Genomic DNA, 15,550 nt, shown 5'->3' with positions numbered 1-15,550 from the left:
CCTTCATCTCCTGCATATTTCCGTCTTCTGATTTTGTTTAACTTACTGTGTTTGGGGTCTCCTTTTCTCAGGCTGCAGGTTTGTAGTTCCTTTTATTTCTGGTGTCTGCCCTCAGTGGGTGAGGTTGCTTTAGTGGCTTGTGAAGGCTTCCTGGTTGGGGGGACTGGTGCCTGTGTTCTGGTGGTTGGGGCTCGCTCTTGTCCCTTTGGTGGGCAGGGCCATGTCTGGTGGTTTTTTTTTTTGGGTGTCTGTGAGCTTAGTATGACTTTAGGCAGCCTCTCTGCTTATGGGTGGGGTTGTGTTCCTGTTTTGCTAGTTGTTTGGCATGAGGCATCCAGCACTGGAGCTTGCTGGCTGTTGGGTTGAGGTGGATCTTAGCATTGAGATGGAAATCTCTGGGAGACCTCTCTCTGATTAATATTACATGGGGCTGTGAAGTCTCCGGTGGTCCAACATCCTGGATTTGGCTCTCCCAACTCAGAGGCTCAGGCCCAGTTCCCGGCTGGAGCACCAAGACCCTGTCAACTGCACAGCTCAGAAGAAAAGGAAGGAAAAAAAAACAGACAGAACCGCAAAACAGATGGTAAAAACAAAACTAAACAGACAAAACCACACAAACATACACACACACACTCACACACACAAAAAAACAAAAAATGAACAGACAGAACCCCTAGACAAATGGTAAAAGCAAAACTAAACAGAAAAAATCACACAAAGAAACATACCCACACACACTCACAAAAAGAGGGAAAAAAATGGGAGAGAGCAACCACTAAACAAACCCACAAATAAAAACAATCACTAAAAAATAAACTAAGATATAAACATAAAGCCAAAAGCAAATCAAACTGAGAAATCAAACCCCAAGTCCACAGTTACCCCCAAAGTCCACCACCTCAATTTTGGGAACACTTGTTTTCTATTCAGGTATTCCAGACATGCAGGTTTTACTAAGCCGACTCTGGGGATTTAGTCCACTGCTCCTGAGGCTGCACAGAGAAATTTCCCTTTCTCTTCTTTGTTCGCACAGCTCCTGCAGTTCATCTTTGGTTTTGACCCTGCCTCTGTGTGTAGGCCGCCCTCAGGTGTCTCTTCTCAGCCCAGACAGGAGGGGGTTAAAGCAGCAGCTGATTAGGGGTCTCTTGCTCACTGAGCCTGGGGACAGGTAGGGGTACGGTAGTCACAATTGGAATGTGCATCGTGCCTGTGGCGGCAGAGGCTGGTGTGATGTTGCAACAGCCTGAGGCATGCCATGTGTTCTCCCGGGGAAGTCTTCCCTGGATCATGGGACCCTGGCAGTGGTGTGCTGCACAGGCTCCCTGGAGGGTGTGGGTAGTGACCTGCACGTGCACACAGGATCCTTGGTGGCAGCGGAGGCAGCATTAGTGTTCTGTGCCTGCCTGTGGGGTCCACGATGGTAGCAGTGTCTCACGCCCTTCTCTGGAACTCACTTAGGTGGTGCACAGTCCTCTGTGGGCACACGGAGGAGGAAGCCCCTCTCCTCGTGCACCCCAAAACAATGGTCTCTTTCCTCTCCAGCAGGTCCAGACTTTTTACCGTACCCCCTCCCGGCTAGCTGTGGTGCACTAGCCCCCTTCAGACTGTCTTCATACAACCAACCCCAGTCCTCTTCCTGGGGTCTGACCTCTGAAGCCCGAGCCTCAGCTCCCAGCCCCCACCCACCCCAGCAGGTGAGCAGACAAGTGTCTCAGGCTGGTGAGTGCAGGTTGGCGCCGATCCTCTGTGTGGGGATTTCTCCGCTTTGCACTCTGCACCCCTGTTGCTGCACTCTCCTCTGTGGCTCCGAAGCTCCCCCCACCCCGTCCCTGCCAGTGAAGGGGCTTTCTAGTGTGTGGAAACTTTTCCTCCTTCACAGCTCCCTCCCAGGGGTGGAGGTCCTGTCCCTATTCTTTTCTTCTTTTTTCTTTTGCTCTACCCACATATGTGGGGATTTTCTTGCCTTTTTGGAAGTCTGTGGTCTTCTGTCAGCATTCAGTAGGTCTTCTGTAGGAGTTGCTCCACATGTAGATGTATTTTTGTTGTATTTGTGGGGAGGAGGGCGATCTCCACGTCTTACTCCTCCACCATCTTGAAGGTCTCTGACCTAGTTTTAATGAAGTAAACCTGCACCCAACCAAGGCAGCACACATTATTTTCAAGTGCAAGTGGAAGAGTTATCAAAATTGAACAAAGTATTATAAATCAAATATTAATAAATTTTAAAGACTACATATCAATTTTTTTCTGTTCATAATGTTAAGGTAGTAGTCTATATCATAAAGTAAACTAGAAAATTCTCAACTATTTATAAAACAATTACTCCTAATTAATCGACGTCTCAAAAAGAAATCATAATGAAAACTATAAAATATGTTTACAAATATATGGACGCGTTATATAAAATATTAAATTTTTAAGGTACAGGCAAAATAATGTTTAGAAGACATTTCATAGTTTTTAATGCACATATTAGAGAATAAGTGAAATGTATTAATGAATGATAGATTGATAGCATCATTATAATTGAGTAACATCACCCAAGGGAAAGAGAAGGAAGGAAACAATAAAGAGCAGAAATGAATTTAATAGAAAACAGGTGATTGATATTGAAAATAAACAATTAAAAGTGGGTTCTTTGAAGATATGAATAAACTATGACTCCTTGCAAGACTGAACAGGAGTGGGAGAAAATTGAATGAGGTAAAGCCACTACAGATCCAACAGAGAATTTTTTAAAGAGGAAATAAGGAATTCCACTTGCGTACATAAACGAGTGGGTGGAAATTACTTAACCTACCCCATTAAATGAATGGGAAACTTGCAAAATGTAAAAATAACTGTTTTCTGACACTGAAAAAAAGTACGGGATCATCAACATTGAAAAAAGAAAAGCAAATGAGATGCACTGTACAATTGCCTCCAGAATTCTCCTTGGAGTTATTTTATGAAATATGATACAGGAAAGGGAATCCCAAGAAGAACAGAGTGGTGTTGCTGAGTTAAGATGAAGTTAGAAAAGCCTTGCAAATTAAACCCAGCATAAATAGAAGTATCAAAATCAGTGTCCCCACATTGATCTATAGGTCCAATACAATTTCAGCTAAAATCCAACAGGCTATTTTTTTTTAGAAATAGGTAAGATGATCCTAAACTGTATGTGAAAAGAGAAAATATATATATATATTTATTTATCCAAAAACATTTTTGAAGAAAAGATACCAAGCTATAGCAGTTATGCTAACTTATTTCAAAGCATACTGTGAATCTATACTTGATATAAGTAAATGGAACAGGATAGTCCAAAAATAGACCTACCCATATATAGTTCATATTTTTACTTAAGTTGCCCATGTTATACAATATGGAAAAGATAGCTTTGAAAAAAAAATCTATATGTTTGGTTTAATATGAGATTAATTCTGGTCTCTTAAGATGAGTTAGGCAGTGTTTCCTTTTATTTTCTGGAAGAGGTTGTGTATAATTGTTATTTCTTCCTCATATCAAATTATATACCTAAAGTTAAAGACTGAATGTATGCACCATTTTAGAAATAGGAAAAAATGTTTGCAGTTATTATCCTGCAAAGATTTCTAAGTAGGGTACATAAAGCGTGACTCATGAAAGAAATTGGGGAAACAATGATAAATTCGACTCCATCAAAATGAAAAAGTCTACTCTTCCCCATTCTCTGTTAAGAAAATAAAGACGTAAATGACAAATAGAAATTACTTGCAGTATATATATATATATATACATATACACACACACACACACACACACACACACACATATATAACACAGGATATGTACCCAAAGTATATAAATAACTCCTATAACTCTAAAAAAAAAAATAACCCAATCTATATTGCCAAAATATTTGAACAGATACTTCAGGGGGGAAAGAAGATAAAATTAATAATCAATAATTACAAGAACAGATGCCAAACATCATTAGTCATCAGATAAACCCACAATAAGTTATTACTACATACACCCTAGACTTGCTAAAATAAAAATAATATCAAATGTTAGGAGGTTGTGCAACTGAACTCTCATAACTTGCTAGTGGAAATGTAAAATTGTGTAATTACTTGGGGAAGTCATTTTGCAGTTTTAATAAAATGAAGCCTAAAATTACTATATGACTGGAACTGAATTCCTATGTATTTTCACAAGATAAATGAAGTAAACATCTACATAAATTCCTTTGCATGAATGTTTGTAACAGTTTTATATACAGCCCCAATCTGGAAACAATCCACATGACCATCACCTTGTGAATGGAGAAACACATTGTGATGTCCATTCAAAGGGATATCATAAACTACTGTTATAAATGCGTGTGACATTGAAGTGTTGCAAAATTGTTTATAACAGGGACACAATAAAGCTTAGCTATGATAATTAGACCAGATTCTCTAAACACTGAAGCCTTGGTGATAGTACTAAGATAGCTCAAAGGCTGCTTTTTCTCTTTCTTACTACAGGCAATGAAATCATGCCAGAAAGACACGCCCACAAAAAGAGATCAAACATCTATTTTAAAATCAGTTAAAAGTCATTAAGAAAATGATACAAGATAGAAAAAGAGCAAAAACATGTGAGATTTAGACAAAACTTAGAAGTGAGGTTACAGAATTTAGGAAAGAATGATAAATAAAATGAAAATCATATCAGCAATCAAAGACTAAAGTGGACTTACTGGAAAAGGAAGGTGAAACAGGATTATTTTAAAAATAAAGATGAAATGAAGAAAGAAATAATAAAACCTCAAGCAAGTGATAAATACTGAAAGTAGCTAAGGCAGATAAAATTTATGATTAAAATTTATGATCTCCTGAAGCTGAAAACCAAAAGAAAACTGAACAAACACTAAAAACTGTAATTTCAGAAAATACTTCTAAATTAAAAAATAAAATTTGAAATATGTATAAAAAGATGAAAATTCAGTTTTGAGGTACTATGCAATAAACATTATAGAACAGTTTCTGAAATTTAGAGAGCAAATAAAGAAAGAACTCTTTGCATATCTAGGACGAAAGATCAAGTGACTTATAAAAGATAGAAATTGGATCACAATCAGCATTTTTAAGAATATTACTCTATGCTAGATGAAAATGGGGGTCAAGAATGTACTTGAAAGTCAAGTTAATTTTTAAGAAAAAATGTCAGAAAAAAGTTACCAACATGCAAATACTTAGGGAGTTATGTTTACATGAGATTACCCTGAAAAATCTGCCAAAATGAGCTTTAAATGGGAAAAACTATTAAAGGCACAGCAACATAAGAACTAGTAGTGATCAATAAATATCTAGATTTTGTAAAACAAGGAACAAATGAGGTCAAAATAAAGAGTATATAATGCAATGTCTATTGGGTATGGAATTTTACATAGAATTTTAAACAACATGAGCTATACTGATCCAGCAGTCCCACTCCTGAGATATGTCCAGAAAAGACAAAAATTCTAATTCCAGTAGATACATGCACCCCAATGTTCATAGCAGCACTGTTTACAATTGCCAAGACATGGAAGCAACCTAAATGTCCATTGACAAACAAATGGATAAAAAAGACGGAATATTACTCAGCCATAAAAAAGAATGAAATAATGCCATTTGCAGCAACATGGTTGGACCTAGAGATTATCATACTGAGTAATGTAAGTCAGAAGGAAAGACAAATATATCACTTATATGTGAAATCTTAAAATATACAAATTAACTTATTTACAAAACAGAAATAGACTCACAGACATAGAAAACAAACTTATGATTACCAAAGAAGAAAGGGGGGGGGGATAAATTGGGAATTTGGGATTAACATGTACACACTAATTTATATGTAATAGATAACCAACAAGGACCTACTCTATAGTACAGGAGACTATCTTCAAAATCTTGTAATAACCTGTAATGGAAAAAAATCTGAATCACTTTTCTGTACACCTGAAACATTGTAAATCAACTATACTTAAAAACATGGGATATGCAAAAATATCTCTTTTAATAATATAATTAGCAGTTGTACTAGTAGCACTGGTATATCAGGACATCTATAAGTGTAATGTGGTCAAAGCAAAATGAGTAATTTTAAGGTATTCTATCATCCTCTCATTTTTTGAAAATCTGAGTTTGAAATGAAAGAGAAACCTATCTAATAAAAAAGTAAGTAAAAGCTCTACAGTTCTGAATTTTAATTAGAAGTATCAGTATGGAATATTAAATACTTTGATATATCAGATAGCAAGAAAAATATCAAAGACTTCTAGGGTCATGATAAAACGTTAAGAAATAACCTTGAAGGCCCTCCCTCTGGCCAAAGATGGGATAATAGGCAATAGGCATAGTGCTTACAGTGGCTTGAAACCCACCAAATATATTTAAATTCATAAATTAATAATTGTATTTTCTCTCTCTCTCTCTCTTACACACACACACACACACACGCACATGCACACACATACACTAGTATCAAATCCTTATAAGCATGATAGGGAAAAAATAATTACCTTAAAATCTGATAAATAAAGGGAAAGAATCAGGCATTGATCCTACCTTTTCCATTTGAATTGGGAATCTGAAAAGGTAAGATAAAACATATCCTATGTTTTTATATTCTATTTTTGCAATACATACTTTTGCATTCCAGTTAATAAATGAAAAAGAAATGAAGAACAAACTAGAAAATCTCCATTTTGCAGCCATCAGTGAACTGATGTATCTAGACATTGAGAATCAAAAACTGCTCACATGACAATGAAGAGAAAACCAGAAATATTTGCTTCATTTTGAAAGAATGAGATAGCTCCTATGTGATTGGTCAGCAAAATAATGCCTCTGTAGATCACAGGAACCCCTGAAGATGTTACTTTACATGACAGAGGGGATTAACAGATATGATTACTATTAGAAACTTTGGAATGAACAGATTATCCTGGATAATCCAAGTGGAGTCTATCGAATATGAATTCTTAAAAGCAGAGAACCTGGGCTTCCCTGGTGGCGCAGTGGTTGAGAGTCCGCCTGCCGATGCAGGGGACATGGGTTCGTGCCCCGGTCCGGGAAGATCCCACATGCCGCAGAGCAGCTAGGCCCATGAGCCATGGCCGCTGAGCCTGCGTGTCCGGAGCCTGTGCTCCACAATGGGAGAGGTCACAACAGTAAGAGGCCCACATACCACAAAAAAAAAAAAAAACAGAGAACCTTCCCTGAGGGAGATGAAACTAAGGGAAAACTGTCAGAGAGGGTCAACACTGCTGAGTTTGAAGGTGGAAGAATGGGGCTATGAGGTGAGGAATGAGTGCAGACTCTAGAAGGTGGGAAAGGCTTGGAAATGGATTTGCTACCCCCAGAATAGAAATTAGCACTGCTGGAAATTTGATTTTAGCCCCATGAGACCCAAATATAACATCTGCCCCCCAGAACTAAAATTTGTAATGTTTAAGCCACTAAGATTGTGGTGATGTGTTCCAAAATGAATAGAAACTAATGCAACCTGTAGTTCTGCCAATTAGATTGAAACTACATTTAACGAAGCCTTTGTATCTAGCTGCCAATATTCAAGATGGAGGAACACGTATATCTGGTACATGAAGAGGCAATCTGCAAAACTCAGGCTATAAAAAGTTCTGTAGGCCCAATGAATCACATTTTAACAATAGATAAACTGTAAGAAGGAAAAGGATTTTCTGTAAGAAAGAAAAGCAAAATCTGTGGATTAAAAATATTTAAAAGAATTATCAAAAATGGGCATGATTAAACTGTAGAGGTTAATAGTGTAAACTTGAGTGCTAATATTAAGAAATGCAAAGAAGGGATTACTATAAAAGGCAAGAGAGTGGTTAATTACAGGTGAAAAGAGGAGGTGAGGTCAGAACATGACACGTGGAGGGACATCAGAAATAGCTGGCAAAGTTCTCTTTCTTTTTCTGGATGGTGGTTACAAGCATGTGTGCCTAATAATCATTCACTAAATTTACATTCATTTTTATGTGGTTTTATTTTACAGCTTAAAACAAAATGATTGACTTAATTTTCAGTAGTTCATTTTTATAGTACATATTTTCTGTGCTTTACAACATCTAATATGTTTTGCAGTAAATAGGTCTTCAATAGAAACTTGTTGAATAATATGTTATCCTTAAACTTTAATATTTCTATGGTATTTTTAATAATTCATTTGCTTTCATCATCTTTCAAATTTTTTATGATCAAACACATTAATACTTATACAGTGACACAGATGAACATTCACATTAGCTGGGATGTGGAAAAACCGTACATAGCTTTAGGGCCCCCAGTTCAAAGTCACCACAAAAGAAGTTCAAGTCAGTTTGGTTTGCTTCCAAATGAGTTCCACAACAAGCTTGCAGTTTTCAGAGTTGTCTGGATTTCAGACTGTATAGTAGGGATTGTGTGGCTATGAACTAATAAAGAGCTCTAGGTTAGGATTTCTCTAACTTATTTCACTTAGCATAGTGCCCTCATGTTGAAAGTGGCGATATTTTCTTTTTGGCTGAATAACATTCCAGGGTGTGCCTGTGTGTGTGTGTATCACATTTTATTTATTCATCTGTCGATGAACACATAAGTTGTTTGCATGTCTTGGCTACTACACATAATGAAGCAATGAACTTGGGGCTAAGATATCTTTTGGAGAGTGTGACTTTGTTTCCTTCTGATATATACCCAGAAGTGGAATTGCTGCATATATGGTGGTTCTATTTTAGTTTTCTGAAGAAAAAAAAATTTCCATAGTAGCTGTTTTCCATAGTGGCTGCACCAATTTACATTCCCACCAGCACTGCACAAGGGTTCCCTTTTCTCCACATTCTTGCCAACACTTGTTTTATTTTTAGGATAATAACCAGTCTAACAGGTGTCAGGTGATAGTACATTGTAGTTTTGATTTGCATTTTCCTGATGATTAGTGATGTTGAGCACCTCTTCATGTAAGCCAATTTTGTATCTTCTTTGGAAAAATTTCTACTCAATTTCTCAGTCCACTTTTTGATCAGAATATTTGCTTTCTGTTTTGCTATTGATTTCTATGAGTGCTTTATATATTTTGGATATTGACCTCTTATCAGATATATGATTTGAAAGTATTTTATCCCATTCTGTTTGTTGATGTTTAATTTTGTTTGTCGTTTCCTTTGGCTATGCAAAAGCTTTTTAGTTTGACGTGGTCTCACTTGTTTATTTTTTCTTTTGCTGTTTTTGCTTTTGGTGTCAAATCCAAAAAACCATCACCAACACCAAGATCAAGGCGCTTACTGCCTATATTTTCTACTAGCAGTTTTATGGTTTCAGGTCTTACATTCCATTGATCTATGTTTGTTTTTATGCCAGTACCATACTGTTTTTTATTACTATAGCTTTGTAATATATTTGAAATACATTTATTTGGATATTCAGTGTCTTTTGTGGTTCCATACACATTTTAGGATTTTTTCCTTCTATTTCTGTGAAAAAAACATTGGGATTTTGATAGGAATTGCACCAAATTTATCGATCAATTTGGATAGTATAGATGTTTTAACAATATTAATTCTTCCATTCTATGAGCATGGAGTGTCTTTCCATTCATTTGTGTCCTCTTCAATTTGTTTCATCAACATCTTATCATTTTACAATGTACAGATTTTTTACGTCCTTGGTTAAATTTATTCCTAGGTATTTTATTTTTTGATGCAATTATAAATGGGATTGTTTTCTTAATTTATCTTTCTGATGGTTTGTTATTGCTGTATAGCATCATCTTTTTAGCTTTTAATTACAGATTTCATTTTCTTGTGCTGAATATCTTATTGGCAATTTCCCTCTTTCCTCACTTAAATTTCTGCATGTTTCAAACACAGAAAATTTATCAGCTTATGGTTTTCTCCTACCCTAGCTTTGATTCTGAGTGTGCCAATTTAGCTAGCACAGTAATTCATTTTGAAGTATTCATATGTTTTGTTTTCATTTACTGGTGACAGGTTTTTTTTTGGTCAAAATTACTTGCTTTCCATTCTTTAGACATTTATTGTGGCTAGGAAATAATATTTGACTCTATGTATAAAGAAAACAGACACATTTTAACAAAATTTCCCCAAATTAACAAAATTTCATTAATAGAAAAAAGTGGACTCTGATTTTTCCTTAAAATATTTTATTAAAAATTTAATAGTTCAATTACAAAAATAATACAATATTTTAAGTAATATATTTCTGCATTAGGCTATTCTTGTCCTATATGTTTAAGGGTTGGAACTGATTGGCAGATGCAGGGAATCCTAAACCTAAGAATAACGGTTAAAAAAATTCTTGGGCTAATAACATATTTTGTGTTATAATGGCACCTTACAGTTGATAATGATTAATTATTTTTATCTCTGGTGCTTCCTAATGGTTAAATAGCATGCAAAGAAGCCTACATTACCAGAGGTGATATGTGAATAACATGCCTTCTAACTGCAAAGCCTCCCTTGCACTATGCATTGTGAGAGACAGAAAAAAAAAAAAAAGAAGAGAAAAAGAAACTTGTTTATCTGTTTGAAATATTTTTCTTTTCCATTATCTTATTGCAGTATCATTAGTTTTGGGGAAGATAAATATTTGAAAGAAAATTAATGTCAATAAATAGAGAAAATTAGAAAAATTTTAAGTAGCAGATACCTCTATTATAACAACAGTTGTATTAATGACCAATGTACATGTTCTCTAGAAATTTCTAAAAGTTTATATAGAAGTAATTTTTCATAAGAATTATGTTAATAATTATGTTTACAGAAAATGGTAAAGGATATTAAAAAAAAAGCAACACTTGAGAAGTACACAAGCATACATCCTACTAGTTGTGACGTATTACTTCTGACTATGCTGCTGCTTCTATTTTCTCCTTCAACATCCTTGCAAGGATTCATTTGAAGTCTTGAAATTCATAGAATGAAATTTTCCAGACCACTGATCCAAAATATGATAAAAAGATAGCAGTATGCATGAAAATGTGGTTAGACCATTAAAAACTCATCTATGATATTGTATATTAATGTCCTGAAATCTGAGGTTTGTTTAAAGTTCGGCATTTAAAATATTTCCAAAGATCATTAGTCTCCCCAGTTTAGGAGGTAATGGGTTTGGGTATTGCCTTACATTTGTAAAATATGGAAGTAAAATGAAAAATGCTCATTTGTGGTCCTATAATCATTTAGTCTCTGCAAGCAGTCTAAAAACTTCCTTCAGGTAAATATGATTAATGTTTCCTAGATGATGTGCAACAACATGTGTGCATGGACAGTTTGTTTCCAGAGTTTCTAATTGTAATTATAACTAATTTGAAGTTTTCAGTTAGTTGATAAAAATAGAATATATTAAATTTTAAACACTAGTTTTTAGAACAAAGTTTTTAGCTTTTATTTCACATTTCAAATTTGATTTAAGTACAGCATATTTGTATTGCAATTTTAATAAACTGAAATAGGGTAGTAAATAAATGCAAAGGATAAATTGTATACTTGTGAATTATGGCTATATTCTTGTATTTGTGTTAACATTGTAAGCCATACCTTCAAATATAGTCACTAAATACCAATCAGTTCTGTGTACTTTCCTTCATTTTGCCCCCTGCACACAGTCTCCTTTTCTTTTCCTCTATGCCACAGAATCTACCTGAGCTTCATGGCTTTTGCAGTAACTCTTTCCAATAACTGAACAGTTATTTCCCCCAAATATTGACTTTGTGAGAACAGGCTTATCATTCACTGCAATGCCATAGCCTCAGAAAAATTACTCCCTGTAATTATAGTCTGTTTTACCTCCTTCATTTAACTTATCACTACCTGAAATATTATTTATAATTTTGCTTGCATGTTTACTATATTCTTCTAGTATAAAGCATGTGAGCCAAATACCTTACCAACTGGAAACCATGTAGCTCTTGTAATTACCATTATATTATAGATATTATAGATATTGAGAGAAAGAAATGGAATAACTATAAACTTTATTTGGCATGCAGTCTCTACTATTAAAATTATTCACTATCTCTTCATTCTTCCACAACAAAATAAGACCTCTGAACTACTTATCTCTAATTATATCCTCATATCAAGTATGCTACAATTTAAAATTTTGGTTGTATTTTTATCATGTTTAAATTTAGATATAATTATTATTCTCTTATTAAAATTTTTTCAGTACCTAGTATATGTGCCAGGATTATTAAAAACATTGCAAAGCATTGAGTATCCTTGTTTGAGAAGTATGGGAGTCATGGCATTGTGAACAAACACATAAAGAAATATAATCATGACAAACTTTGTCATGATTGTGAACAATATTTATATATTGATAACAATTGGTAACATTTATTGATATTCATGTTTAGGAATCAAAAGTAGGCATGAGGCAAATAAAGTTGTGATTTTAAAGACAAATGTGACTTTATCAAGCTTTACAATATAAAAGGGAAAATAATGCTAAAATACTTATTTCTAATATAATTTTTAAAGTTTAAAATTAGAATTTAGATTAAAATATGTAATAAACTTTTAAATATTAAAATTAATAAAAGAAAATTTCATCTCTTTTTTCAGACATATACTGTATTATAGAATGAAAAATAAATCTTAAAACTTATCTCTAATGTGTAACTACTAGTGCTTCTTGGTTATAAGCTTGTTAATTTTTTACATATATATGAATAAACATAAAAATATTATTCTCTATACTTACTTTTTCCTAATTTCCTATATTCCTACTAATACTTTGTGGAAAATATGGGCTATTGGTACACATTCTGAATATTTAGAGTTCTAGAAATAGGGGGAAAGAAAACCTTTTTATATCTCAGATTATAATTTAATTGTTTTCTCTGGAACAATCTAAGATCTTTAAAATTTTTCTGTGTTCATTGTGTATGCACATATTGTATGTAAATTTTCCTCTTAAAATTCAGGTATCTTAGATTGAATATCTGTTTTATATTGCTCAACTTTTTTCTCATCAATTTTACTTTCATTTTTCTATCAACATTATAATGATACCATTTATTTGATCTCTATACCACTTCTGTAGTTTCCTATAAATTATTTGCACGTGGTGGTGTTGATTTAGTGCTGGTCCAGCATTTTTTGAGATTGTTGGAATGGTGACTAAATATCAATCATTTATGAGATATCAATCATCTGCTATCAATAATTCAGAAATTGGAAAACTACTCAGATTTTGGCAAACAGTATTTGTTTCATTTTTTTTCCTTGATTTTTTTGGACCGATTTTTAGTATTTCTGAGTTGTTTTGGGTAATCAAATAATGAATTTCACTGAGACATTTTACTATCATCAAACCTGCTGATGTGCTTAAGAAGAAATTTATTATAAAATTAATTATATCTGTATGTCATTGTTCTAACCACTTAAAATCATATTGCTTACAATTTCCCTAGTCATCCTTTTTATCATAGAGCTTAGCACATAATAAGAATTTGGTAATTTTTTTAGTGAGTGCATACATAAAAGATTTACATATATAGCATTTCATCATTTTCAGTTTTATTACTATGATATGCAGTATTTAGTACTGTTAGAAAATATAACCAAATTTGCTAGATGGGGATGGTTAATTGTACAAAGTAATAAGATTAAAGATATTTGTCATTCAGTTTATGTAATATAAGCAAACAAGTCTAAATAAACATATTACCTATTTCAGTTAATACTCTATTAAGATTAAATGTAGAAAATAAGTAATTTTATTTTCATAATAATGTCATTATGATATTAATATTGATACGATAGAAATTAGTATAGAGAGACATAATGGCTTTCATGTTTTGAAGGTTCTGGTTGTATAAGGTTACAGATTTGTATGCCAGAGCTGTAGAATGCATTTTAAAAATCCAGAACCTTAATCTTTAAAAGTACTTTATACACGTAGTGCACAATATTTTCCTGAGTTAAGACCTGAAAATTTCATCTAAAAATCCAGTAACCTAGCTAAAATTTATTTTTCTATTTAAATATAAATGATACATAATAATAAATTTCAGAAATACATTGGTAGAAAAGTGTCTATTCAGGTCTTTTGCCCATTTTAAAATCAGATCATTCATTTTTTGCTCTCTAGTTTTATGAGTTTCTTATATATTTTGGTTAAAAAAAACCCTTATCAGATATATGTTTTGCAAATATTTTCTCCTAGTTCAGTGCTTGCCTTACCATTTTTTATTGTTTCCTTTGTTTTGTACAACGTTTTTAGTCTTAAGTCCAGCTTGTTTTTGGTTTCGTTGCCTGAGCTTTTGGTATCATATCCAAAAATAATCTTTGACCTTAATAGACATTTTTCCAAAGCAGACATACAAATGACCAAAAGGTATATGCAAAGATGCTCAACATTATTAATCATCAGGGAAATGCATATCAAAACCAAAATGATATATTACCTCACATCTGTTACGATGGCTATTTTTTTTTTTTTTTTTTGTGGTATGCGGGCCTCTCACTGTTGTGGCCTCTCCCGTTGCGGAGTACAGGCTCCGGACGCGCAGGCTCAGCAGCCATGGCTCATGGGCCCAGCCGCTCTGCGGCATGTGGGATCCTCCCGGACCGGGGCACGAACCCGTGTCCCCTGCATCGGCAGGTGGACTCTCAACCACTGCACCACCAGGGAAGCCCAAGTATATATTTTTTATTAAAAAAAGAAACACATTGGTGGAGTTAAATATTTCTGTTTCTCTAAGTATTTTTGATAGACTTTTTGAATGAGAATAAATCATGGTAGATGTCATAAAAGCACACACACATTTGAATAAACAAATTGTACTCTATTCCTTTTGAAGGATACTCTAAATTATGGGTACACACATATTCTCATCTCATAGCAGGTCTTGCCTCAACAGGATGCAAATGTGTTATTTGACAGGTAATGTTAAAACAAAATTGCTTCTCCAGAATGCCATATTGATTGATTATTCAGTATTTTTAACTTTTAAGGAATGAGTGATGAAGAAATTGACTCTAATTTTGACTCCAGACAGTGGCAGATCTCAGGTGACTTATGTGAATATTTACATCTGTTGATAAACTTAATGTCAATCACATTAATACAGGAAATAAGTAGATCTTTGTTTCTTATGAGTTGGTAAATTCTGTTGACATATATTACAGAAGGCAGTACAACAGTTTTAATTAATTGGATTTTTTGAAATATCAGTTATAAGTGTTGCATCAAAACAACATTGACTTGCACTGTGCAAATAATTATTCATTGTGTTAGTCAAACAAGAAAGACTAGAGTATGATCTGAGTTTCCATTCTTAAGCTTGGGAATGATTTTGATCTTATCTCTGCTTCTGATGTGTGAGAAAAGCAAATTCAGCTCTTTTCTCTTGTGATCTCTCAATTCCTGAGGTAATTTCCTCTTGTTGCATGGAGTTGCTTCTCTCTGGAACTTATCAATATTTAAAATTATGAGGTCCAGGGTTTCCCTGGTGGCGCAGTGGTTGAGAGTCCGCCTGCCGATGCAGGGGACACGGGTTCGTGCCCCGGTCCGGGAAGATCCCA

The sequence above is a fragment of the Aethalodelphis obliquidens genome, unplaced genomic scaffold (assembly GCF_003676395.1).
Source record: "Aethalodelphis obliquidens isolate GAN/ISIS:26980383/991018 unplaced genomic scaffold, ASM367639v1 scaffold10, whole genome shotgun sequence".
Taxonomy (NCBI): Eukaryota; Metazoa; Chordata; class Mammalia; order Artiodactyla; family Delphinidae; genus Aethalodelphis; species Aethalodelphis obliquidens.
The sequence above is the reverse complement of the archived record's forward strand: the minus strand, read 5'-3'. Positions refer to the sequence as shown.